The sequence below is a fragment of the Heliconius melpomene genome, chromosome 21 (genome assembly GCF_056956725.1).
Source record: "Heliconius melpomene rosina isolate 202511_hmr_F chromosome 21, ASM5695672v1, whole genome shotgun sequence".
Taxonomy (NCBI): domain Eukaryota; kingdom Metazoa; phylum Arthropoda; class Insecta; order Lepidoptera; family Nymphalidae; genus Heliconius; species Heliconius melpomene.
The window spans coordinates 3,791,922-3,817,983 of record NC_140409.1 but is presented as its reverse complement, the minus strand read 5'-3'; the positions used below and the strand labels follow the sequence as shown (position 1 = coordinate 3,817,983).

The window sequence follows — 26,062 nt, the reverse complement described above, 5'->3', positions numbered from 1 at the left end:
AATAAAATATTCCCATTATCAATATGAATATTTATTTATTTACTTAATTTGTGTTTATTATTATTCGTTTTATATAATAATTTTTAAACAAATATTTGCACTCAGGGAAAAATGTATGTTTAAAGTTTTCGTTTCATGTAATTTATTTAGGCTGTGAAGATAATTTGATAAGACCAATAATAAAATAATAAATTTTTATACCTTTAGGTGTTTTAGTTTAGAAATCTGTATATATAAAAAAATCTTTTCATTGTAAACTTTCACAGAATATGGAATGCGAGAATGGTAATGTTCGAGCATTATGAGGATTATGAGAAACGTCCTGAAGCTACTTTAAAGCGCAGCATAAAATAATATGAAGATGTGAATTTACTACCTGAGCTCGACCTCAGCCACTTACTGCAATGTCATGATAACATTCAAATAGAATGAATTATTATTATTTTAGTAGATTTTTCATTTATTTCATTTTCATTGTATTTTTAACGAGTTCAAAAAGAGAGGTAATGAGTTTGTCGTGAATATATTGGAAACCTATCAGTTTCACGCTATATCCCGCACATAGCAGGGTAAGCAGAGGGCACATAGTGACACTCCGTTCCCCACTTTCCACCGTATTCTGGAGGTATTGCGTGGCGTTGAGTGGCGGAACTTAACGCCGCGCTTTGCCTTGACACCAGAGCGACGAAATGGAAATATAAATTAAAATAAATATTTCATTTCTTCGAGTGGGAATCGAACCCACAACCAGTCGCGTTCATAGTCACACTTTGTGCCTCTGCGCCACGACTGGCTTCAATAATAATAATAATATATTGATGTCTACACGTGTACGCCATTTATTTTATTAAAAGTTATTTAAAAATATTGCTTTTACTAAGACCTGTGTTTATTAAGAACATACAAACAGAAACCACTTTGGAAAACAAGTCTGATGAAAAGTACATACAGCTTATACAGCTTAGTGGAAGAGCTTTTGCTCAGTTTCAGCTACAATGTTATATTTTATTTGAAAATATTAAATATAAAAATAAAATGATAATTTGGAAAATATTCCTTCAACTATTGATTTGGTAATAAAGTATGAAATCAACCACTAAAAAAGGTATTTTTTTATAAATCCTTAAGGGAGTTAAGTTATGAAATTCTGTTCAATTTGATTCTAAAATGTAAATTTTTAGAAGACGAATTTAGCATTGACAAAAAATAATAAATTTGGTGCCAAATTCTCCAAATATTTTAAGAAATATTTTATTTTAGATTATAATGAAAAATTTTCCATTAATTCATTTTTTTATCCCGTACTATTAAGTAGATCCCGCGGGATAAGTGAAAAGCCAACCCACAAAGTAATTTTGAGTCCTGAGGGAATTGAGGGCACTCGTCTATATATGATACACCTATGACTTTAAAGCCCGTATTTATAAACCTCTATCATGTCTGAGATCAATCTTGAGATGCCGTTTTCATTTATAAATTACATATCTATGAATGAAAACGGCTTCTCAAGATCAATCTCAGACTTGAGACCGTTTTATAAATACACGCCTGAATATTCGTATAAATAAAGTGAATTTAAAAAGACTTTTAATTTAACAATATGCACGTTTAATAAATAAAATCATCTTATTCTAAGCATTTTCAAAATACAATATAGCTTTACCATTTTGAAATTTAAAAACTCTAGTTTAGCAGTTAAAATTTCTAAATATTTTCTTCGTTCTCGTTTATACCTATTATATATATTTCTTATTTTTCTCACAATCTCATTCAAGTGTAAATTCAAGTTGATAAGGTACAGATCTAGCTTTTGTACGCCGATAGGTTACAGTATTAACAATAAGGATCCAATATTAGCATTTCAGAGCACTTACGACTGTCAATATCGACTAGGCCATTTGTAATATAGATTTATTCATTGAATTTAAATAGGTCACTGACGGCTTTAGAGAGATCTAATAGGACATTGTTAATACTTTATAAGGTGTTTGCACTGAAAACGATGCTACCACAGGGTTACAGGTTCAAATCTATATATATAAAATCGAAAGGTCACTCACTCATCACGAAATCTCAGAAACTACATGTGCTAGGAATCTCAAATTTTGCATAAGAGTTACTTATAGGACGTAGGTGCTCGCTAAAACAGGAATTTGTAATATTCGACTTCTAAGGGGTTGTTTTTGGGGTCGAAAGTTTGTATGAAACTTCGTTACTACAAATGCTAGGAGTCTCAATTTTTGCATAGACGTCACTAGGACGTAGCCATGGAGACAGAAATTAATAATAACATAGTTCACGCGGGTGAAACCGCGAGCGAGCCGCTAGTTTTGTATATATACATATGACTTGGAATAAGTTGAATTAAAGAGAAGCTTTTATTTGAACAAAATACTTTGGAGCTTAATTGATTTTAGGTTGTCGTGATGCAAATGCCCACGCGTGTGACAGTATACACGACAGTTGTTAGTTCAGTTCCTACTCGAGGAAATGCAACATTTAATATTTCCAATACTTCACACCACCCAACACACAATGCCTTCAGAATTCGCCAAATTAATCACTGGATTTTTAATAAAAATAAACTAAAAGATTTCTCATAAAATGCTAACGCAATATTTTTGTTGTTCGCAGGCTGCTAACAAATAAAAAGTAAAAAAATAATAAATCTGGTTTTGCAACCTGAGGCTAAAATCTAAATACCAGTTTTTCGTACAACTTATCCAAATATTAATACGAAAACGGCGTACAAAAACTTTGTACGCCTTTATACGAAAATTATGCGGGCGGAGTAGTTTTATAGTTTATATGGCGAATGAGTGCAGAATGCAAATATTTTTAGCTTAGCATATATGCAGCATCACGCTGTAGGCATAGGGAACCTAGTGTTAAAACACTCCGTTGCCAACTTTCTGCCGAATTCTGGGAGCGTTCAGACTACAAACTTTGGCGGAAAATGGAGCACGGAGTATCTTAACATTAGGTTCCCTCTGCCTACACTATTCTGTGCGGGATTAAGCGTGAAGCTAAAAAGTATATATATTTAAATTTCTGGGAAAAGATTCATAGAATATTTATTAGATATTCAATTAACCAAACATCTTTTATATCTGTTATAACTTTATCACCACTAGCAACAGCCGAGGATACATCGGGCTGACTTACCCCAGTCTGTTTCCGAAGTTCCTATCATTAATTAAGAAGGCATTTCTCAGATTATACTCAACTCCATCATCGTTAGCGTGCTCGTTAGTTTGTGTCACTTCAAAACTTACATAAATATTTTTTTAATTGTTTGTGTTTTTTTTTCCAAACTAGTATATGTAGGATAAAAAGAAGACAGAACAAAAATGTAATTACAATCTGTGGGTTATAATACCAAAATGTTCGTTGTAGATGCTGTCATTATGTTTTTAATGAAGGATAAACTCGCATAATTTGTATTTTTTAGCTCAGTAAGCAAGCGAGGCCAGTCGTGATGTAAGGGATACAAACTTGTATCCGTAAACGGTAGATTGTGGGTTCGATTCCCACTCGAGGAAGAGAAATATTTAACATTTCCATTTTCTCGCTCTGGTAACGAGGCAAAACGCGGCTTTGAGTGCCGCCACTCAACACGTAATGGAGAACCGAAGAGTCAGAGAGAAAAGAGATGGAAACAGAATATCTTAATTATACGCTCCTAGGCTCCCTCTGCTTACCCAGCTACGTGCGGGATACAGCGTGAAGCTAATAAAGTGAAAAAAAAAATCAAACTAAATAAAAGTGTATATCTTTACATTTCCCTCTAAATATATACATAATATGTTAAAATATTATTTGAAAATGCAGCCTCAGCGCAGTGAGCAATGGTACTTAAGCACGTTCGCCGGAAGCTTTTAACAAACAATACTTTCATTATTTTGTATGCAACCTTCTGATATAAATATTGCATTACGTGGTATACTCACAGCGGATTACGGGGTGATGTGATATATCTACATGTATTTTAGTACTTTTTTTATTAGCTTCACTCTGTATCCCGCACCCAGCGGGTTAGGCAGAGGTAACCTAGTGTGAAGAAACTCCGTTCCCCACTTTTTGCCGAATTCTGCAGGCATTACGTGTTGAGTGGCAGAACAAATGGAAATATAAACGTAAATAAATATTTCACTTTCTCGAGTGAGAATCGAACCCACCGTCGCGTTACAGTCACACCCTTTTGCCTTTTGCTCTATGTATGATACATTTTGAGTGGCTGAAGTGACTCTCTGCGAGTTACAACGAAATGATAAATTTGAAGTAAAAAAGATTATAGCCTTCATCGATGAATAGAGTATTTAACACTGTTTTTTTGCAATTCAAATTAGTAGAACTTATAGACATAATATAGGAGTATAGATTTCAGCTCTTCCAACGCACTACTTTCGGTTGTGTTGCTAGTGTTTTTTTAGGTTCATACAGCAAGGTAGGCGGAGGGCACCTAGTGTTAAGATATTCCGTCCCCACATTCCTCCCATTCTATGTTGAGTGGTGGAACTCAACGTTGAGCTTTACCTCGACTCCAGGGCAAAGAAATGAAATTATTAAATATTAAATTATTTAATTTCATTTCAGTTCATCCATTACAGTAGATATACTTACTGTACAAGGGTGTATAGAATATTTATTTTTCTTAACCCAACCGCCGTAGGCTACTTTGGAGGGACTGATGGACATAACAACACATAATTATATATACATAATGTTTACTCCAAAAGGAAACCATAATGTTGCTTGACCCTTTCAATTTACCTCCACAGAAATGAATAGGAATAGGAAAAGTGCTTTTCAAAATAAAAATAAAGTAACAAGATATACTATACTATAGAAAGTAATCCGATTTGCATTCGAAACGTAGTCTAAATCACGTTTGAGAGTGCTTACGGGCTGACATTTTAAAACCTACTTTTCCGGGATTTTCACAGAAGTTAGAATTAATATGTTGTTTTCATTTCGCTTCGGACAGAAGAATCTAGTCTAACTCTTTTTATTACTCACTTTTCTTTCAATTTTTGAAACATAATATGTTAAGTGATATAACTTAACGCCGTGATTTGTTTTATCAGTGCCAACCCAACACGAAAATTGTGTTTATAGTCAAACACTATCATTACGCGAGGTCGCGATGGCCTCTATTATACTTTTTGTCGTACTTGACAATTTCTGGATTTTAATCACTTAAAATTTTAAAATAAAGTATGATATTGAAGTAGTAAATCCTTCGAACCACCAAATATTTACATTAATAAGCATATTCCGTGTACGTATATTACATTATATTAGAACGGTGCCTAATTTCGCATGATATTACAAAGGAATGAAACGAGTTGGGCCATACAATAATAGATCTAACATCATAAGTTAAATTTTGTTTCAGAAAGTTATATTACGTACCTATATTAATATTTTATTATTGAAGGTAGGTTTAATTAAAAAAATTAAATTCTCTATCTGTTGGCGTCTGTTGCTAAGATGTTGTTGATAGCATATTCTAATGGTTGTAAGTTCGACGAAACGATCAAAATTTAGGCGAAAAATTTAAACAAAAACTTTGCGTTTTTAGGCCAGCCATGGCGCGGGGGCACTATAAGCGCGACAGCTTGGGGGTTCGATTTCCACTCGGTGAAATAAATTTTTCATTTCATATTTTCATATCCTCAAGTTCCCAAGTTCCATCTCAGCTGAGTGTGGAATAATAGCGTGAAGTTAAAAAAACATTATGTAATGACCCACCTATCTATTTTGTTATTATGCAAGATTTTCTTAAAGATAGGCATTTATTATATAGACAATAAAAGTAACAAATTATATCATATTTTTAATATTTACTATTTCTGATAGATATTCTCAATTAAGTTGAAAAAGAAAACAAAACATATTATTGGCATAACCAATGACATTGGCCATCTTCGACACATTTTAACAAAAACCATAAAAAATACTCAGTTTATTTGATACAAAATTGAAATTGGAAACAAATTAATTATTATTTTAAAAAAATTGGGCGTCCCGGTCCGCATTTACTTTTGCATTATTAAACATAAATTTTCCGATTTCTGCGACACAATGAAATGGTAGTTTTATTCATCGCTTTATGCAAAATGTAATAGTGAATTATGAGTGTATTGCGAATGAATAAAAAGAAAAAAACAGTTTCATTTTAACGTATAGCATTTTATGACAATCGTATAGTTGACGTTTTTAGGGTTCCGTATTTCGAAAGGGAAAAACGGCGCCGTTATAGGATTACTTTGTTATTTGTAGATCCTTTTTCTCAGGAACGCGCTTTTCTCAGGAGCGTTTATGCTGCAAATTTTCGCAAATATTCGAAATTCGTGAAGTTATCAAAACCTACATGATACTTCCTGTGGATCTAAAGTTATGGAATTTGGCACGAAGTAAAAACTTACATTACAAATAAAGGAAAAAATCTGAAAAGTGAAATTTTTTTTTGAAATACATATATTTTTTATTTATTTAAAACTTATTTATATAAAAAAAACTTTAATTCAAATTAACTCTGAAACAAATCTTATTTATGGGAAACCTTTTGTCAAAATTAAATTAAAATAGCCATCGATATTTTAATTTTATTATTTTCATATTAAATAAAAAAAAAGTAAAAAGATTTTAAATCTGGCTTGCATTTGAATGCACTTAAAAGTATAAAAAAAACTTATCCTTTGACTTTTACTTTGATCTAATAACGTCATTACACAATTTATATGACTTAACAGCTTGTCGCGAGATTTAAATTCTCGTATTTATTTAGTTTGAGACTGAGTTATTATTTAATTTACTTACTTGAAAGGGTGTATCTACGCTAATTGTAAACTTTATAACACATTTAAATAAAAGCTGAAGCTCTTTTAGTTTTTCATTTCCTTTTAATCAAATATCAGCTTCATAATAGCTATATCCCACACACAGCATTGTAGGCAGAGGGAACTCAGTGGTAAGACACTCCGTTCCCCATTTTCCGCTGAATACTAGAGGCATTGTGTGTTGATTGGCGAAACTTTACGTCGCGCTTTGTCTCTACACCATGAAAATATAAATTTAAATAAATATTTAATTTGCTAGGGCAGGGATTGAACCCATAACCGGTCGTGTTTACTCAGGCCTCTGCGCCACAACTGGTCTCAAATAGTACTTTTAACCATTTTTTTCTAAGTCTGTTCATTTCGTTCAACGCATCATTGTTAGTGCAAAGTCGTTTGCTGGTTAATCTGAAACAATTTAGTTCTTCAATTGCCTTCTAATGGTTTTACCCCCCTAGGCCACGTACGCTTGACCGGCAGCAAAGAGCTTCGAGCCTATGTAAACAAAGACTTAATTCGCATTCGTATTCTCAACAAGTCATTTAATACCCTAAGTATAAAAGCATAAAAATCTTAGCCTATCATATTCAAAAATTCGCTATAGTGGATACAAAGTGGTGTCATTCTATTTTTTGAGTTATGAGAATAACCAAGTAAGCCCTATCATTTGACATTCATTTCGTAGGATATTTTTTTTTTATTGTTTTAGTCCGCCATCTTAGGTGTTTCGCCATGTTGGATTTAGAATGACACCAGACAATTACCACGGTGAAGATATTTGTTTTAATATTTGTTAAAATTTTTAATATCTGTTATAAAATCCGAACAAACCTCTCTTCTTAGCTTCACGCTTGATCCCGCATGAAGCAAGGCAGGCAGAACTCCCTAGTGTTAAGGCACTCTGCCCCCAACTTTTCGCCATATCGTGGAGGCGTAACATGTTAAGCGGCTGACGCCAATAGGAATAAGAATAAATCGAAATAGAAGCTACTCGTAATTCTACTCATTCTTGCATTGTCATTGTGACTGTTAAATCTTATTACTACTGACAGTTCACGTGCGTGTACAAGCAAGGGTAAGATAGTATTGGTATTACGGATATCTGACTCAATGGGCTTAACCAGAGAAGCCGTTGTAAATCAACTATAAATTTACTGTTGTTAATTTGTTATATACATATACTAGCGGACGCGCGCAGCTTCGTTTGCGTATTTAAGGGTGAATTCTAATAACCCATGAAACATGTGTTCAATGAAATATTTTTAAGAGTCTAAATGTCAAATTTTATAAAAATCGGTGGCGATTTAAATATTTTCCCATACAAAGTTTCAACCCCTTATTTGCACCCTTAGGGGGTGAATTCTAGAAAACCATGAAACATGTATTTAATTATATACGTTTAAGAGTCTGAATTTCAAATTTTATAAAAATTGGTGACGATTTAAAAAAACCTGTACAAACTTTCAACCCCTTATTTGCACCCTTAGGGGGAGAATTCTAGAAAACGATGAAACACATGTTCAAGTAAATAATTTTAAAAATCTAAATTTCAAATTTTATAAAAATCGGTGCCGATTTAATTTTTTTTCCATACAAACTTTGAACCCCTATTTCACTCCTTTAGGGTTAAAATTTTTCAAAATCCCTTCTTAGTGGATGTCCAGATTGTAACAGAAAGAATTGTACAGAAAGTAAACTTTTGTCCAAATTTAACGTTTCTACCATCAGCGGTTACGGCTGTGCGTAACCGCTGATGGTAGAAACGTTAAATTTGGTTCAGTCAGTGAGGACAAGTCCTTTTATATATATATAGATTACTAGTGGACCCGTACGCGGCTACGCCCGCTTGAACCATACGAATATTTATTAAATATATTTATGAAATTATTTTCATTTTTCAATATTGCGTAAAAGACAGACAGACAGACAGACAGACAGAGTTACTTTCGAATTTATAATATAGGTATGGATCTGTATATATTATAATCTCTTTTAATGCAACTCTCTTCTCTTCTCTTTCAATGGCAAATAGTAGCACCGTGCATTATCTTGAAGTGTCTAACTGAATTGTCAGTCGGTGTTGAGTTTCGCCACTCAACACGGAATGCCTCCAAACAGCGGAAAGTGGAGAACGAATTGTCTTAACACTAGGTTTCCTCTGCCTGCGTAAGTCTGCGTTTAAGCGTGAAGCTAAAATAAAACTAAATTGTATAAGTGGCTTTATTTGATTAGGTTGCTTTTAATTAACCATATTAAGCTCGAGCAGTTAAGGCGAGTGTTAATGCATTGTAAAGAGGCCTCTGAACCCAACACTTGAGTCCCAGCCATTTCCCTGAGCTCAAAAGTAAGTATCTATATTAAAATTATAAAAAAAAGTAAATTCACAAATTGATAATAATAAATAACCGAATTAACAATAATATTGATTTACTTTTTGATTAAAACACAGGTAATAATGTTATACGCATATAACCAAGACTAAGAAACTCGAGGTAATGAATTAATGTTTATTATATTTTCATTTTTTCCCTCTGGCACCAAGGCTAAAGCCTAGCGTTGTGTTCCGCTACTTAATGAGAAATTGAAAAAAACGGAGAGAGAGGAACAGAGTGACCCTCTGCCTACCCTTCTATATTGCGGGATACAAAGTGAAGTAGAAAAAAAATTGATGTACTGTAATCTATATATATAAAATCGAAAGGTCACTCACTCATCACGAAATCTCAGAAACTACATGTGCTAGGAATCTCAAATTTTGCAAAGGAGTTAGGACGTAGGTGCTCGCTAAGACGGGAATTTGTAATATTCGACTTCTAAGGGGTTGTTTTTGGGGTTGAAAGTTTGTATGAAACTTTGTTACTAATGACATTTGTCTTTGTCATTCGTTACTAAATGCTAGGAGTCTCAAATTTTGCATAAACGTCACTAGGACGTAGCCATGGAGACAGAAATTAATAATAACATAGTTCACGCGGGTGAAACCGCGAGTGGGCCGCTAGTGTACATATATGTATATGACACCCTCTTTACTACCCATACAACAACTAATGACATAATTTATATGCATATTTATTTTATGCTATGATATTATTAAAACTATCCACTTTCGTTTTTGTTTTAATATAAAAATACCGTGCATTCATTTTAACTGTATATGAATGAAGTTAATAATTTCAAGAGTAATCACAACATATTGACCTATATCGTGAAATATTAATAATTTTTAAAAGATTTATTGGACCATAATAGATATACATAAAAAACAATATATTAAAAAATAAACGTAAAAAAAAATTATTTACTCAGCAATAAGCTGAAAAGTTGCTTAAAATAGCTCAAAAGCTCTTTTGAGGTCTTTTTTGAAATTGTCATCGTCCTTAATTTGTTCAAAGAGGTTCAAAATTTTAAAATATATATTACTAATACAATAATTTAATTTTGTTCTGTAATATTGTTTTGTGATTTACATACGTACTTTACACTCTTACGGCCGGTAATTAATTTTCTGATACTCTTTGTGCGTATAATGTGAGCTGTGGAGTACATGAAAGATCGACGTTTAATTTCCGTAAAAACATGTCTGTGGAGAATAATGAAAACGAAATACTTCCTTAAAAACACAGTTTGTAGCTCATACACACATATTTATAATTGAAAAATTGTTTGTTTCATACAAATGTTACTTTATTTTTAGGGTTCCGTATCTCAAAAGGAAAATATAGAGCCCTTATAGGATTACTTTGTTTTCTGTCGCTTCGTCTGTGAAAACCATTCACCTCGGGTCTACGGTCAATAAAAACACAGAAATCTAGCTTCTAAATCAACGCAATTAAAATCATTTATACATTATTTAATACAGAATGAGTGCATAGATATGCCCGCAAACTTAAGGATGACAACTTTATTCGCCACATAACATAATCTGTAGAGTATTTCCTGAAGACTTACTATTATGAAATTTGGTAGGAAGCACCTGCAAAAAAAAACCATTACAAACTTACAATTGTAGTTAATTTTATACAAAATCTGTGCGTACGCAAAGCTTAATTTGTTAACTTTTATAAGTCTTATTTTCTGTTAACTTATAATCATGAAATTTGTACGGAACCCTCGGTGGGCGAGTTAAACTCGCAATTGACCGGTTATTTTAATAATAGATTCAGAAAAAAATGTAGTATTCAGAAAATTAGTAATAAGCCTAGTAAGCATAATTTGAATATAAACATAAATAAAACCAGATATTTTTTTTATCAACTTCGTCACTTTATTTATTTTTATTATAATATAAATTTATAATAAATAATTAATTGCACAGTATAAAAAATAATAAAAGTTGTGAATACAATTTACAACAGTAATACTACTGTAAATCAGATCGAGAATAGATGAACATTTAATTCGATAAAGATGTTCTCAGTTTGCTCAGCGGAGTTCTAATATAAGCTTTGATAGTCGTTTTAGCGTTTAATTTGATTAATTGGGTTAAGAAATACATTTTGAATTATTCCTACAGAAACTTGTAATAAAGTAAATTTAGCATAGGTTTCAAGAATATGCATAAATAAAATAATTCTTTTTGTATAGCAAAGGTATAGATCGTCTACTCTAAAACTGAATTAACAATCACATAAGTATAAAACTAGCTGAAGATCGAGCTCAGTGCGTGCCATTGGAGAGGCCTATGTCCAGCAGTGAACGAGGACAGGCTGATGATGATGATGATGAAGTATTAATCTATACCAAACAGAATTATATTTGCTTATAAATACTACATGATTTAAAGATAATAAATTCAGTCAATTTTATTTTAAAACTTAATATTGTCTTTAAGCTGAGTTCCCATATAAGAATACGTAGAGGGAACTTAGTTTTAATTTTCGAGACAGTGTATGTTGGGTGGCACAACTCAACAGTCTCTTTGTTTTGTTCCCAGAGTAAGTAAATGAAAACAATCTATTTATTCTATAAAGAGAACTATAATACAAGAAATCGATGATCCACCTGAAACATTATGTATAAACACTTTTGATATTGTGTGCTAAGGAACGTTAGTCTGACTTTGAGAGTTTAATATTAATGTCAGATTTATACCTTCACGCTACCTCGAAATAAATGGCCTTGACAAACGGACAACAAAGGGATGATCGTATAAAGGTTTCGATTTGTTCCTTTTGACGTACGGAACCCTAAAAAATATTATTTTATACTAATTTCCACTGTACATTGTATGTCCAGAATGTATTCAGTTAAGCGTTGCCGACGTATAAGGGACGTTATAGATCATCTGCCATACTGTATTTCTGAGTTATGAGCAAACATCTATTTAAGTCGTTGAAATTCAACCATTATAATGCACTATTATTCAAGAGCACTGACAATATTTACTAGTATACTAGTTGAAAAATAAAATACAGAGAGATAATGTATTTGCTTGCACTTAATATTTCGTATATGAACAATGAAATTAGAAAAATACTATTAAATGCTGCTGTTCGGTTCAGTGCGAGGCTAAATCGATTTTATTGTGTATGTAAATGCTTTGGTGTTATGGTTTTGTGGTTTGGAACTGTCCGTGCTTATGAGATAGTGGTGGGTTCGAGTATCGGTCAGGGATGACGTGTGGTTTGGGGCTATTTCGTTTCTGCAGGCTAGTTAAACTAAATGGACCATTAGGTTGTTGATCTAAGAAATAAAACGATAATAATTGAGACGTATTTTTTGCAAAAAAACAATAAATATTTTTTACAGCTTACCTTTGAAGAGAACGGAACAGTTCTCCATGCGCCAGCCAATTTTCTACCTTTTACCTACTTCGTCGTGAGTCAAGTGTAGTATTTAAATTTTTACTTCCTTCCTGATGACCGATTGACATGAAATTTGGTATATGCCTTTTGTTTTGATTGAAAAAAACGGATTTCATATTTCACATTTATAACTTCAATATTGATATCATGAAATGAATGAAAGGACTAAATTATTAAACTATTTCACACTCAAAGGCTACGTAGAACTTAGTAGAGTAAAATCATTGCAAAGTCTGTGCATCGAGGAGGTAGACTGCAACAACTCACAGATAGAAAATCTTGTCAAAACGATACATCGAATGAACTAAATAAATTATAAAATATCTATAAATTTTCATTTTTTGCATTTTTTCCTTTATATCTATTGTACCTAAATCGACGTTTCGTGGCAATTTTCGTAACTGTAACACTTGTTTTTTCTGTGCTCCAAGGAATGTAGACTTAAATATATGATATTATTTTCAGCTTGGTACACATGATCTCGAAATAAATATTCTTGACAGACGGACAGATGGACAACAGGGTCATTTTATATTTAGTTTCTTTTCTTTTGAGGTATAGATTCCTAAAAATAGAATTAACCAGAAGGACCACGAGATATTTCGGGACTTGATTATTAGATCTGTAAATACATAATTAGAAGATGAAAGTAGCCAGTCGCGACTTCCGACCCCAAGGCGGCTTAATTGAATAAGACCTCCTGAGATTGGTGTTTGAGTTGCCGGCGGCTCACTCAGTTTGATTGCACGGATCCCAATATTTACTCATCCTGACTTGGGACCCCTACATCTTGTATTTTTTCGAATGCTTTTGTTCCCTGGAGGACGGTTCTAGATTAATTTAGACTTGAGAACAAATACACTTATTCTGCTCCTTAATTGTATTGAATTGTGGTTAAAGGGTTGTACGGTTTGATATTTATTTTGAATTTATTTAATACTAACCAGCGTATTGTAGTATCGTAGTGCAGGGTCACACGGCTTCGGCTGCTAATGCGTATCTATACATATAATAAATAAATAAATAGGTAGAAATATATATTAAAAACCGTTTTCATTATTTTTTATATAAAGGTACTAAAGATTTTTTAGAGTCACGCAGGGGACCTATTGTTAAGACACTGTGTTCCCCATTGTTGAGTGGCGGAACTCAACGCCGTTGGCACCAGAGCGAAGAAATGTGTATATAAAAATAAAGTTAACTTGAACAATAATTTAATTTGCCGATCAAATCGAATCCCACTTACGCCATTTTGTCTATATTTAGAGTTTTTAATTCCTCATTTTATTATTTGCAATGTCATATAAATATTCCGTATAAATATTACACATATTATGTTATATGAGGATAAGTAAATACTTTAAATGCTCTAGAAGACGAAGTAAGCTTTCAACCTGATGTTGCTCAAATATGCATAAAGGACATACAGAGTGCTTCATAATAAAATAGCTTAAGTTATTTACAATTTATGTTATATAAAATATATTTAAATCCAGGGATGGCAGAGGCAATCTAGTGTTAAGACACTCTGTTCCCTTTTCCCGCCGAATTCTGAGGGCATTGAGTGTTGATAAATTAAATTCGTGACATCGAGAGACAGACTATGTTACCTAAAATAGCTAATTTTTCCAAATAGTAAGCCCACTGCACTATTATGGTCCTTTCGATATAAAATATCTCAAAGCCATATTTCTAAATCACACACTAACGATGCTATTATTTGTCTTGTTCATTCTGTGAACAAATCGGGATTTTCAATGATAATGCATTTACTGTCGAAGTAAAAGGATTCATCTTATATTGTAGATTTATATTGAAACTTCAATTTTAAAATCCATTATAGTTTATTTTAGTAACATATGTACATATATTTCTATATTTATGTGCTTCATGTTATTCTCTTCAAACACTTTTGTTATACGGATTTTGCTTTTTTTTCACGTTCGTTTTCTGAATTCTCCATCTTTAGAAACTACCTATCCTCCCAAAGCACGAAGATAAAAATTATTTAAATATAATTTTAGTGCATCTATGTGTTCACAAACACTGTATTATCGGCCAGTCTGGTCGTTAGAGCGAAAGTAGTCACCGTGTATATGGTAGACGATAGAGTTCAGGTTTCCAGAGTGGGAATCGAATCCCAAATCATCGTGTAGTCACATGCTATCCGCATGCGATGCGTGAATTATTCGATTCTACGGACAACGGCCTCGTCCTAATATGTAAAGTCTAAATAAATGATCTTTTGGTAGCAATATTATAATTTCATTCGCTACTTTACACAAGGGTGGGCTGTATAATAATCATATGTAAATATAATATATTTATTACGAGCGCGAGAGACTGTAGGTGCCTTTGCGTAAGATTTTTGTATATATTATACTTAATTAACCTCTTTAAACAAAACTTTTTAATAACATGATTAGTTGAAAACATATAATGTATACAATTTTACAAAGTAATAAGAAGATTCTATATTAAATATTTCACAACATATTGATAAGCAACTTTATGTATGAACTAGTCGCTGCCGCAACATAGTTTGCGTGGACTTGTGCTGGAACTAAGATGTAAAATGAAAAATCTCATTTTTCAGTCACTCAGTGTTGCCGTAACCTGCCTACCTATATAGGTAGGTTTATAACAACCGCGGAAAGTAGGGAACGGAAGTATCTTAATGGGAACGGAGTGTCTTAACATTAGGTTTCCATGTTCCCTCTGTCTACCGTTCTATGTACAAGATACATAGTAAAGTTATAAATATTTATATATATATAAAGTATATTAATTAAATCGGTTTTTTTGGATCCTACTCAATGTTTATAAACAAACAAGGAACAGAGGATAATGTCTCTTTTTTAGCTCTCTTATTGGTTAATGAAAGAAACACTTAAAAATAAAATAAAATCTGAGAATATGTTAAATTGAAATGTCTCAAAAGAAAATCTATATAGTTTTTCTTTTGGTTTGAATTTTAAAATTAATTTATAACTAGAGTGGTAGAATTTGTTCAAATTGCATTTGTAATTTGAGCAAGCAGGTTGAGCAAGTTAAAATTTAATTTTAATTTTAAATATAACAATGGGTGTAAAATGATTCATATTCAATTCTAAGATCTCCTCTAAGATCTCGTCTTGGTTAGCAGTTCCCGGGTTGTGTGAGAAGTGTAATAATTTATCGAATAAATTCATCCATTGTGTGCTCGTGTAGGCAGAGGGAACTTAGTGTTAAAATACCCGTTCCCCATTTTCTGCCGAATCCTGAAGGCATTGCGTGTTCAGTGGCCGAACTCAATGCCACCAGAGCGAAGAAATAGAAATATAAACGTTAATAAATATTTCATTTCTTTGAGTGGGGATCGAACACACAACCCTCGTGTTACAGTCACATCCTTGCGAAAAATTAACTGTTTTCATTACAATTTTTTAACAGAAAAATATCTGAAAAAGTGAATAGCTTTCTTAACCCAGCAAAATTAGAGCTCGTAGAGGTTGAGTTGAGAGTAGTTTTAAAACAAAAAATAAGCAAGAGACGAAAATTTTTCAAAGTAAACGGCAACTATTTTTTATATAGAATTTTTAATTATATACATAATTTACATGCTCTCGAACTTGATAAGCACATAACATATTTTTTTGTTTCATTATAATATTTGAATACAATATTAAAATTTAAAATTTTAGCATATTATATTATTTTTAAACGTAAATTAACTTAGCTTGATAGTAATAAAAAAATGTTTTTAGTGCAATGGTTTTTCTTATTATTGCAGTCTACCTAAATAATCTAAAACAAATAATCTATAAAAAATAGAATTATAACGTATGTCTTGAAGTCTTAGAGGTGAAAAGTGGAGAATGGAAGTGTCTCAATGGGGATCGGAGTGTCTCAACACTAGGTTTCCAGGTTCTCTCTGTCTACCCTACTATGTGCGAGATAAAACGTGAATCTGATTCTACATATATGTAACGTCCGACCTATAAACTATCCTATTCATATATAAAAGTCCCTTTCTACTACAGATTCACCCTATCATATAAAAATTGTAATCATATTATTACAAGAACAAAACAATGATGTTTCTAAATAGTCCGTATTGAAATAAGCAACCATCTTTTGTTCAAAACCTTTTGTTGAAATTCTCCGTTCAGGGCTTTCAGTTTGTACTCGTAGTTCAAGTAACATTTTCCCTAACCGGTCTTAAGTTAATGTTTAATTAGTTTAGCTTGTGTTTCATGACTGCATCAAGTGTACAATTATTGTGACTACTATATATCCATACCTATATTATAAATTCGAAAGTAACTCTGTCTGTCTGTCTTTTACGCAATCAGGGCCAAATCGCTAATTTAATTGTGATAAAATACTCATATAGTGATACTTGAGGGTCTCGGGATGAACGTAGTATACTTTTTTTTCCCATATTTGTAATATTTTCAATATATATCAATATATTAAAATACTTATTGATTTGACATGCAATTTATTCCGCCATGTTTATAACAACCGTCGTTGCTAAGCAACGATTTGCAAAGTTTGTTGTTAGAAAACGTCACCCATAATGAGCTTGCTTAACGCATCTCTCTATTGAAAACTGAAAATAATTTCATAAATATATTTAATAAATATTCGTATAGTTAAAGCCGGCGTAGCCGCGTTCGGGTCCACTAGTAATCGTATATATTAAAACTAATTTGGATATATTAAGATATACTGTAGGGTACGCAGAAGCAACCTGGGAACCTAGTGCTAAGAAAATCCGTCCCCCACTTTCTGTTGAATTCTGGCGGCATTGCGCTGCTGCATTTTGCCTCTTCACCAGAGTGAATAAATTAAAATATTTAATTTCCTCGAGTGGGAAACGAACCCACAGCTTTGAAATATTTATGTAAATATTTCGTAATAAGCGGGCGAAGCTGCGTTTGGGTTGTTAGTAATATGTAATTTATTTGTCTTCGGATATGTTTCCAATTTATAAGTAAAACATTAATAATATGAATTTATTATTTTAATTTAATACGAGTCACGAAATTAGACTCCATTCGGACTACCCCCATAGGTTTATTTGCGTATACCACAGTATGTGTTAGTTAGCTCTATCATGAATTAAGATTTGCATGTCTTAGCATACGGTATGTTATTTAAGTGCATGCAGAATATGACTGGTAATCTTTGTTTTTAGAACAGAGGGAACCTAAGAACCTATTGTTAAGACACTTCGATCCCATTAAGACAATTCCGTTCTGCACTTTCCAAAGAATTCTCTAGGCATTACGGTTTTAGTTTACTGCTTTTAAAAAAATATTATATTGGAAATTGGAAAAAATATTATATAACTATCCTAATTTCTATCAAAACTACAAATGAACCTAAAACTATGCTCTTAGCTATTCCACAGTCCAATTAAAGTTACCGAATATATATTTAGTTTCAAATTGCCAAAAACTAATCTAAAGCACCTCATATTGCAACTTCAATTTAAATAGAAGGCTTCGAATGCAACTTGCTGATACATTTGCAAATGGAAATGTAATTTTTTAAAGTTTGTATATCACTTTATAGTAGGCAGAGGGAACCTAGTGTTAAAACACTCCCTAATAGCGTAGCTGTGCCCAATTTTCGAGACATTGTGAGTTGAGTGGCGAAACTCAACGCCGTGCTTCGTGTCCGTTCTTATTGAAACTAGTACATTCGAATGAAATGTAAATATTTTATCGATTTATTGGAAATTGAGCCCACAGTCATCTCATTTATGGTAAGACGTGGTCCCACTGCGTTACGTCGTCGTCGTCGTTAAAATTAGTTTGGTAATGTAAAACCTGACGACGTCCTGTAGCGTAAATAGTCATACGCTTATGGGATACGCCACGAGTGGTCTCTTGCAAAAACAAAGAAAAAAAAATCATAATTTTGATTTTGCAAGAAAATACTCCAATAATTTTTTTAAGTTCTTAAATTATGATAACAATATACTATTTGTATATATAATAGGTGCGTATGTTTTAAAACACACAAAGGACACAGTTTTAATAATCAATCATATTTTAATTTAAAATTATAGTAGGTACAAGCTCGACATATTTATTAACAATCAATTATTATCGCTATATGAAAGGGTAAAATTGTTTTGACACATTTTAAGCGAAATTCCTTTGATAATAAATGAAATAAGTACCTGTCGATATAAAATTACAATATGAACGAACGAGAACGCTTTTGAAAAGGTCGAGCTATCAAAGTTAATGACTGATGAAATATTAACTGCACCGTCGCTTTTGAAAGACAGCAACATTTTAGCCTTTCTAAGTATGACTTAGACCACCTTTATGTTTCTTTAATTCGAATTATATATACTACTAGCGGCCCGCTCGCGGTTTCACCCGCGTGAACTATGTTATAATTAATTTCTGTCTACGTGACTACGTCCATGACTACGTCCTAGTGACGTCTATGCAAAATTTGAGACTCCTAGCATTTGTAGTAACGAAGTTTCATACAAACTTTCGACCCCAAAAACAACCCCTTAGAAGTCGACTATTGCAAATTCCCGTCTTAGCGAGCACCTACGTCCTATAAGTAACTCCTATGCAAAATTTGAGATTCCCAGAACATGTAGTTTCTGAGATTTCGTGATGAGTGAGTGACCTTTCGATTTTATATATATATATAGATAAGTCTTATGCTAATACTAGAGACTCTCGCGGTTTCGTCCGCGAAATCCCGAAAGCACTCGTGTTTTTATATATATACCTACCAGAGATTCAAACGCAGCTTATACTTACTTTAATATTACCAAAGGAACATAAAAAAACATTTTTTTGTTAATAGATATTAATAAAACATATTTAAAAAACCATAATAAATGTGAAAATAAGTTTGTTACGCGTTCACGCCACAACTACTCAATCGATTATCATGAAACTTTGTACACATATTCTTAGAGAGCACATAGGATATTTTTTATTGAAAAAAAATTATTTTATTGGTTGGCTATAATATAAAAATAAGTTTAAGCGAGTGAATCCGCGTTTGGGTCTCTAGTTATCTACATACATATGTAATATATATAAGGGAGTACTAAAAGAAAATTTTTCGGAATCCCTATGGGAACGGAAGTCCATGCAAACACACTATATAGATCTTAATTAAAGATTTAAAAGTGGTATAAGGCCAATAACTCGTATCCAAATTTTACTTACCACATCGATTTTTTCCTTCAAATGCCAATATTATTATGGAAACAATTTGTGCAATTTCTAATTCATATCTAAATTAAAATATGCGGCTAATCCATACATTTTGATTGAGATATGTTAGTGGTTCATTGAAATTCTACGCATATAATTATAAGCGGACATTTGAGCGTCCAAGCTTCACTCATTTGTGTTATATAATTACACGTAAAGCACGTCTACGAACTAATTTGTATGTCTAATAAGATTAATCTTCTGTACGATTTAATATGAATTTAAATATGTACAATATGACTGTCCAAAGTATATATACTTATTTAAGCGACATAGTTGAACTGATATTTATGGGACCAACATTGAAACGTAGAGGGGCTTGTGGATTATATATATATTTGTCTATTTTTATGAGCACGAACAAATAAATTCCTAAAATTAAAATAATTAATCTTTTTTAAGCATCAAAACGCTTAAATATATATTCGTATAGAAGCAGGCGAAGCCGCATAGGGGCCGTATACAATATGAATGTATCATAGCTAAAAATTAAATATTTTTTTAATATATAGTAAAGATATAATGTTCCAACGATGTTATGGCAGACCAACTACTTTAGTTTTCCAGTCCATCTAACCAGGATCTCAATTTAAAGTGCTCAATTTTTAATTTGTTAGAGAACAGAGAGTGAATGGAGAAAATTACCATAATATAATATATTTTTTCAGCTTTACACTGTATACCGCATATAATAGGATAGGCAGAGAGAAGCTAGTGTTAAGACACTCCGTCATTATACAAAGACGACATAGATTTTATTAATGTATGATCTGATTCAAAATATCAATATTTTGATATAACTATTCATAACCACATCGTAAAATATTTATAACATATTTACAAAGTATAATATACACAGTACAGTTTCCTTTGAGAACTCACGAAAGTCAAAGCTTGTTCGTGTATTTCGTATTGTAATAAATATCAACTGCAAAACTTAGATAAACAGTTGAGAAGTTAACGCATGGTTAAACTTCAGTTAGCAGGATGGAGCTTAATGCTTAAGGACTTGGGCATCCCTTGTAAACATTGACGATCTCCGTGAATAATCTCTTTTGTATTTCGTATAAAATTATTGTTATAACCGCCTTCTGAAATGAGGTGAACAGAAAATGTGATATCAAAAAACTCGCCTCGTATTTATTTTACTGTTCGATTTCTTATTTGAAGAAACTGGAAAATATTTTCTTATATAAAATATTTTCAATTTCTTCATCATCATCATTTATTTCAAAAGTAATCGACAATTTTATTTCTAGTTACCCAGAGTGTGGCTTCATAATTCATATTAAATAGCCTAATAAACATTAAAAACAATATTTTCAATCATTACAGACATTGCTTCAAGCAACAACATGATCTTAGTATAAATCTAATTAAATTTTGAATTTACCAACTAAGAATTAAATCTAATTTCTGAATGCTGTTTGGTACTGACGTTAATCGTTTAACCCAAATGAGTGCTTGCTTATATATCAAAGGCTTAATAAACTAACTTACAAGCATTTAAATACTCAGATGTCTTTTTAGTATATATGTCTATTAATATTTATACTGTCGGTTATGAAAGTACATTTTGGAGACTCTATTTACCAGAAGAAGGAAATAAACTGGGTATTTCATTTGACTTTTGTCATAGTTTATCTGATATACGAACGACAATCAAAGTATTTACATTAAAGTTATATTAATAAAAGGAAAATGTTATAATATAAATTTATATTTGATAACAAATATTAAGAATAATTTTTTTTATAGTACATTTTTGAAAGCCATTTTGAATAGTCGAATGAACACAATGCTCGCAAGCCAGTCCTGCAGAGTTACATAATATGTATATTTTATATTATACAAGTGGCCTGCCCGCGGTTTCGCCCGAGGATTAGAATGTTTAATAGTCCTCCTGACGAAATTAAAGCTTAGTTCAACAGTATATTTTATACGTTATCAAGATACTTTAGTACCTACCATTTCTTGACAATAAATAGCGTTACATGTGTCTATTTCTACTATCTCAAATATGAACTTCTTAAAAACTTAAATACATCTTCTATTTCAGTCATCTTTTGATAGAGTGAAGCGATTACAATGAAATAAAAACTAAAACCTACCCTGAGTTACTTATCATTTTTATGTATAAAAGTTGCTTAAATTTGTTGTGTACTTTTTACGTGATACGTATTCACATAAACAGACAAACAGATAAAAATTCCAAATATGCTGGAAATGTATTCTGTTAGTTATCCTTTAACACCCTGGCTACTTTTTTTTTAATATTTTCAATGTACAGAAACGACTTTTCTACAGATTCATTATAAATATATATTAGGGTTACATAAGGTTTTGTCGTATTCTGATAAATGAAACCGAGATAGCAGTGATTATCTGTAATAACTTTTATAAATGAGCGAATTATTTATCTCCTTTATATATTATCAAAAACGATATTCTGGTAATTGCTGTAATTATTATTGAGATATTCTTGTTAGATAAATATTGATATAATTATTTTTGTCTTCTTCACATACTGGCTGTATGAAAAATACTATAAATAATAGAAAATCTGTGTAAAATGTCTAAGCACGCATTCCTTTTACTTTTTAGTAATAAATGTTATTTATAATTCTTTTCCAGCTGCCAAGACACAATTGATTTCAGTCAAATCTGTATATATAAATTTTTCATTTCAGCTAAACACTTATTTGTCTGTACAAATGAAATTTCAATATTGCAATAGTTAATATTCTGAGATCGGTGATGTCGTCCCGTGTGTATTACGTTGCAGCTCCGTTGTGGCTTATAAATTGTTCACCGTTCAGCTCGAAAGCGAATTACCCTGTTTCCAATTTGTAACGTAATACCTGAGCACAAGCAATCTAGTGATCTTTCTTTTTCTAAATTCTGTGCAAATCTTTTTAATTTAATAACATCACATGGCTTCAGAGCAGAGGGATCCCGCTCTGTCGACATGGTAAAAGCCCGCCCTAAGTTTCGCCACTCAACACACAACATTTCAAAAACTGTCTTAAAACTAAACAATAATAAACATACATATATTATTTAAGGATAAATAAGTAATAAATCTTAATTTGTTAAAAATGTTAAAAAAATATAGGTATAATATCTATTTGATATAAATATATTCGTAGTTAGATTTTCTCAGAAAATATGTTTCTGTACACTCGCGCCTCATAGTGTATGAATCGTTCAAAACATTTTTACTGTCAGTTTGTCTATTTGTTTATTTGTTCGAGCTAACCTTGCGAACGTTTTTCACGAGCACGTCCATTCTATTTTAACTATGTTATCGTAGTAGTCCATATTACTTTGATGATCTTATATATCTTTATAAATTATGAAATTTATATGCAAGAAGTGTAAATACATATTTATTATTTAGATTTCTAAATACTTGTAGGCACGACAGGTTGTGGTAGAATGTACACTTCCCACACGAGGAAGTAAATTATTTACTATTTTCATTTCTTCGCTCTGGTGTCGAGAAAAAGCGCGACGAAACCTCTCAGAGCGAAATGCTTCCAAAATTTGGAAAGTGGGGAGCGGAGTGTGTTAACACTATTTTCTCTGCATACCCTGCTATATGCAAGATATAGAGTGAAGCAAAAAAACAAATAGATATTAAATGTTGGTGTGCGGAATTTAACATAAAAATGATCACCTACAACTTTAGACTCCGGTCAGTCACGTCACCTTTAAATTGTCCGCTTAAAAGCTTTTTCAATTCAAACTTAATATTATAATATTGTTAAAGTAATTAACTCTTCATAATTTTATAAGTGAAGCTTTCAATCTTTTATGGATTCGAAAATTTTAAACCGAAAATGGATTTATATATTGTATAAAATACAATTAAACAAATTAATTACATTTTTTTCCAAGCCATAAATAATTTATAGCATACACGCTTTCAAAATATATCGCTCATCTGGTGCATCAATGACATAATTCCACTTTTATTGCATTGCACTTTTTTAAACTTTGATTGCATTTCCTGAAACATTTCAAATAGTACAAATACTTGCCGTTCACAGCAAAGACCAATAAGCATTCAATATAAAATCTGAAATTTGAATTTTAAACATATAATGTAAATAAACAATAATATACAGGGTGGAAGAGGCAGCGCTCCTTTTACTGAAACTGCATATATGGTAAAATATTTCAAACCCAAAATTAAAAAAATTAATCCAGGTACCTCAACATCTTGGACGTAGGATTTTTTTTCATTTCAAGATTTTTATCCATACCTGTATTTCGCGTCACGCAAACATACGTATGCGACGTTGCCGCTTTGACAGGTAAGTGTGTGCGTGCCTATGTTATACTTTACAAATGGCGTTTTATTTAATGGCGTTTAAAACGATAATTTTATTATTTATTTTGTTTGAAAAAATAACTTTTTCATTTTTAGGAATTATTTTTTTTCCGAATTATATTAGGCTTTTATAGAGTAGTTAAAACTGTGGTTTCATTTAAAGTGGTGCTGACAATTCCACCCTGTATATTAAAAAAGTCCGAAGACAAAATATGAGGCCGTGTGACTGTAACGCGACGGTTGTGGGTTCGATTCCCACTCGAGGAAGTGAAATATTTATTTACGTTTATATTTTCATTTTCTTCGCTCTGGTGTCAAAAAAACACGCGGCGTTGAATTTTGCCATTTAACGCCTATTAAATGCCTCCAGATTTCAGCAGAAATACGTCAGGGGAACGGAGTGTCTTAACACTAGGTTTCCTCTGCCTACCCTGCTGTGCGCGGGATACAGCGTGAAGCTGTATAAAAAATAAGTACATATGTACATATTTCTTGTTTGCAAAAGGATTTTTCAAACCAGATTGTAACAGATTACAATGGGTGTGATTCAATTTGGGCGTGAGAATATTTTCAACATATCGCGTGTTAAAATATTCAGAAGCACGAAACTAGATTCCATCAATTCGTTGAAGCATCACGCTTCAAACACGCACGGTCTCAAACACTTATAAAGGCTGAAGTGTACAAAAACATTTTCTCGCGCTCTTTTTATAATATTACGGGAAAAAGGAAAGTATGGGAGGATAACTAAAATTATATTACGTAGGTACTTTTAGCATATAATATATGTAGTTTTTTCAGTTTCACACTGTATATGGCAGGAAAGGCAGAGAGAACTTCGTGTCTTAACAGTATCTTAATACTGTTCCCCTTTTTCCGTTGAATTTTCGAAGCATTGCCTTGGGGTACGAGAGCGAAGAAATTTTTTGAAGAGACAATAATAATAATTCATTCACAACCCATGAAGTCATAGTCACAGGCATATTAATATTGAAATCATTAATATTTTAAATTATTAATTCTAGAGGATGTTGGTGTTTTAGGTAGTTAGTGTTTTTGTTTCACAAAATAATTGCAACTCCTATAAAGTTTTTAAAATACAATTATATGTAGTTTAATTTTGAAACTTAATTTTAGAAACACTAGGATATCAATTTTGAATAATCAAAGGCTAAGTGTATTCATGGAGACGGAGTGTCTTAACACTTGGTGAAGTGTGCGTGAAGCTATTAAATAAGTAAATACTTGGCTACAATTTTTATTTATGTTTTCACGCGACTTAGCAGAATAATTGTTGTTATTGTACTCATCTACGAGTGCGATGTTAGATATTACTTCAAACGAGAAATAAACTTTGAAAGTATTCGCAAATATGCTGAGAAAGGTGGGCGGGCCAACAAGACGGAGGATTGAAAACATTATAAAAATTGCAGGAATAAATTTTACGACCATAGCAAAAAATAGAGATGAATGGCAGAGGATAGGGATGAAGACCTGGGTGGCCTGGCCTGAACTGAATGCCTAACCATAGCGATAGTATTAAATAAAATATTTTATACTAACATTAATATAAGACTAACATCAATTAATATATAAACATTTGGCTGTGAAATAAAGGGCATTATTATTATTATTATATGTTTAACGCATAGATATCTCAGGTATACCTACTCCTCAGGTACATGTAGAAATATGAACCAGCACAGATATGTACCAAGTGCTGGATCAGGTCTGGCTGATTTGTCTTATAACTACATACATCACTATGTGATCCTAAATGTAAAAAAAATCTAATTGCCATACATTTATTTAAGATAGCATGTATTTATGATT

General features: G+C 32.0%; 1 protein-coding gene and 1 long non-coding RNA gene across 2 annotated transcripts in view; one reads left to right on the top strand and one right to left on the bottom strand.

Moving 5' to 3' along the window:
- The window catches only part of LOC146526888 (uncharacterized), a 210,024-nt gene that overhangs the window by 91,859 nt on the left and 92,103 nt on the right, over window positions 1-26,062 (top strand). The window lies entirely within an intron of this gene.
- Window positions 1-26,062, bottom strand: part of LOC146526889 (adenylate cyclase type 6) — a 176,806-nt gene that overhangs the window by 85,665 nt on the left and 65,079 nt on the right. The gene's annotated exons all lie outside the window — the stretch shown is intronic.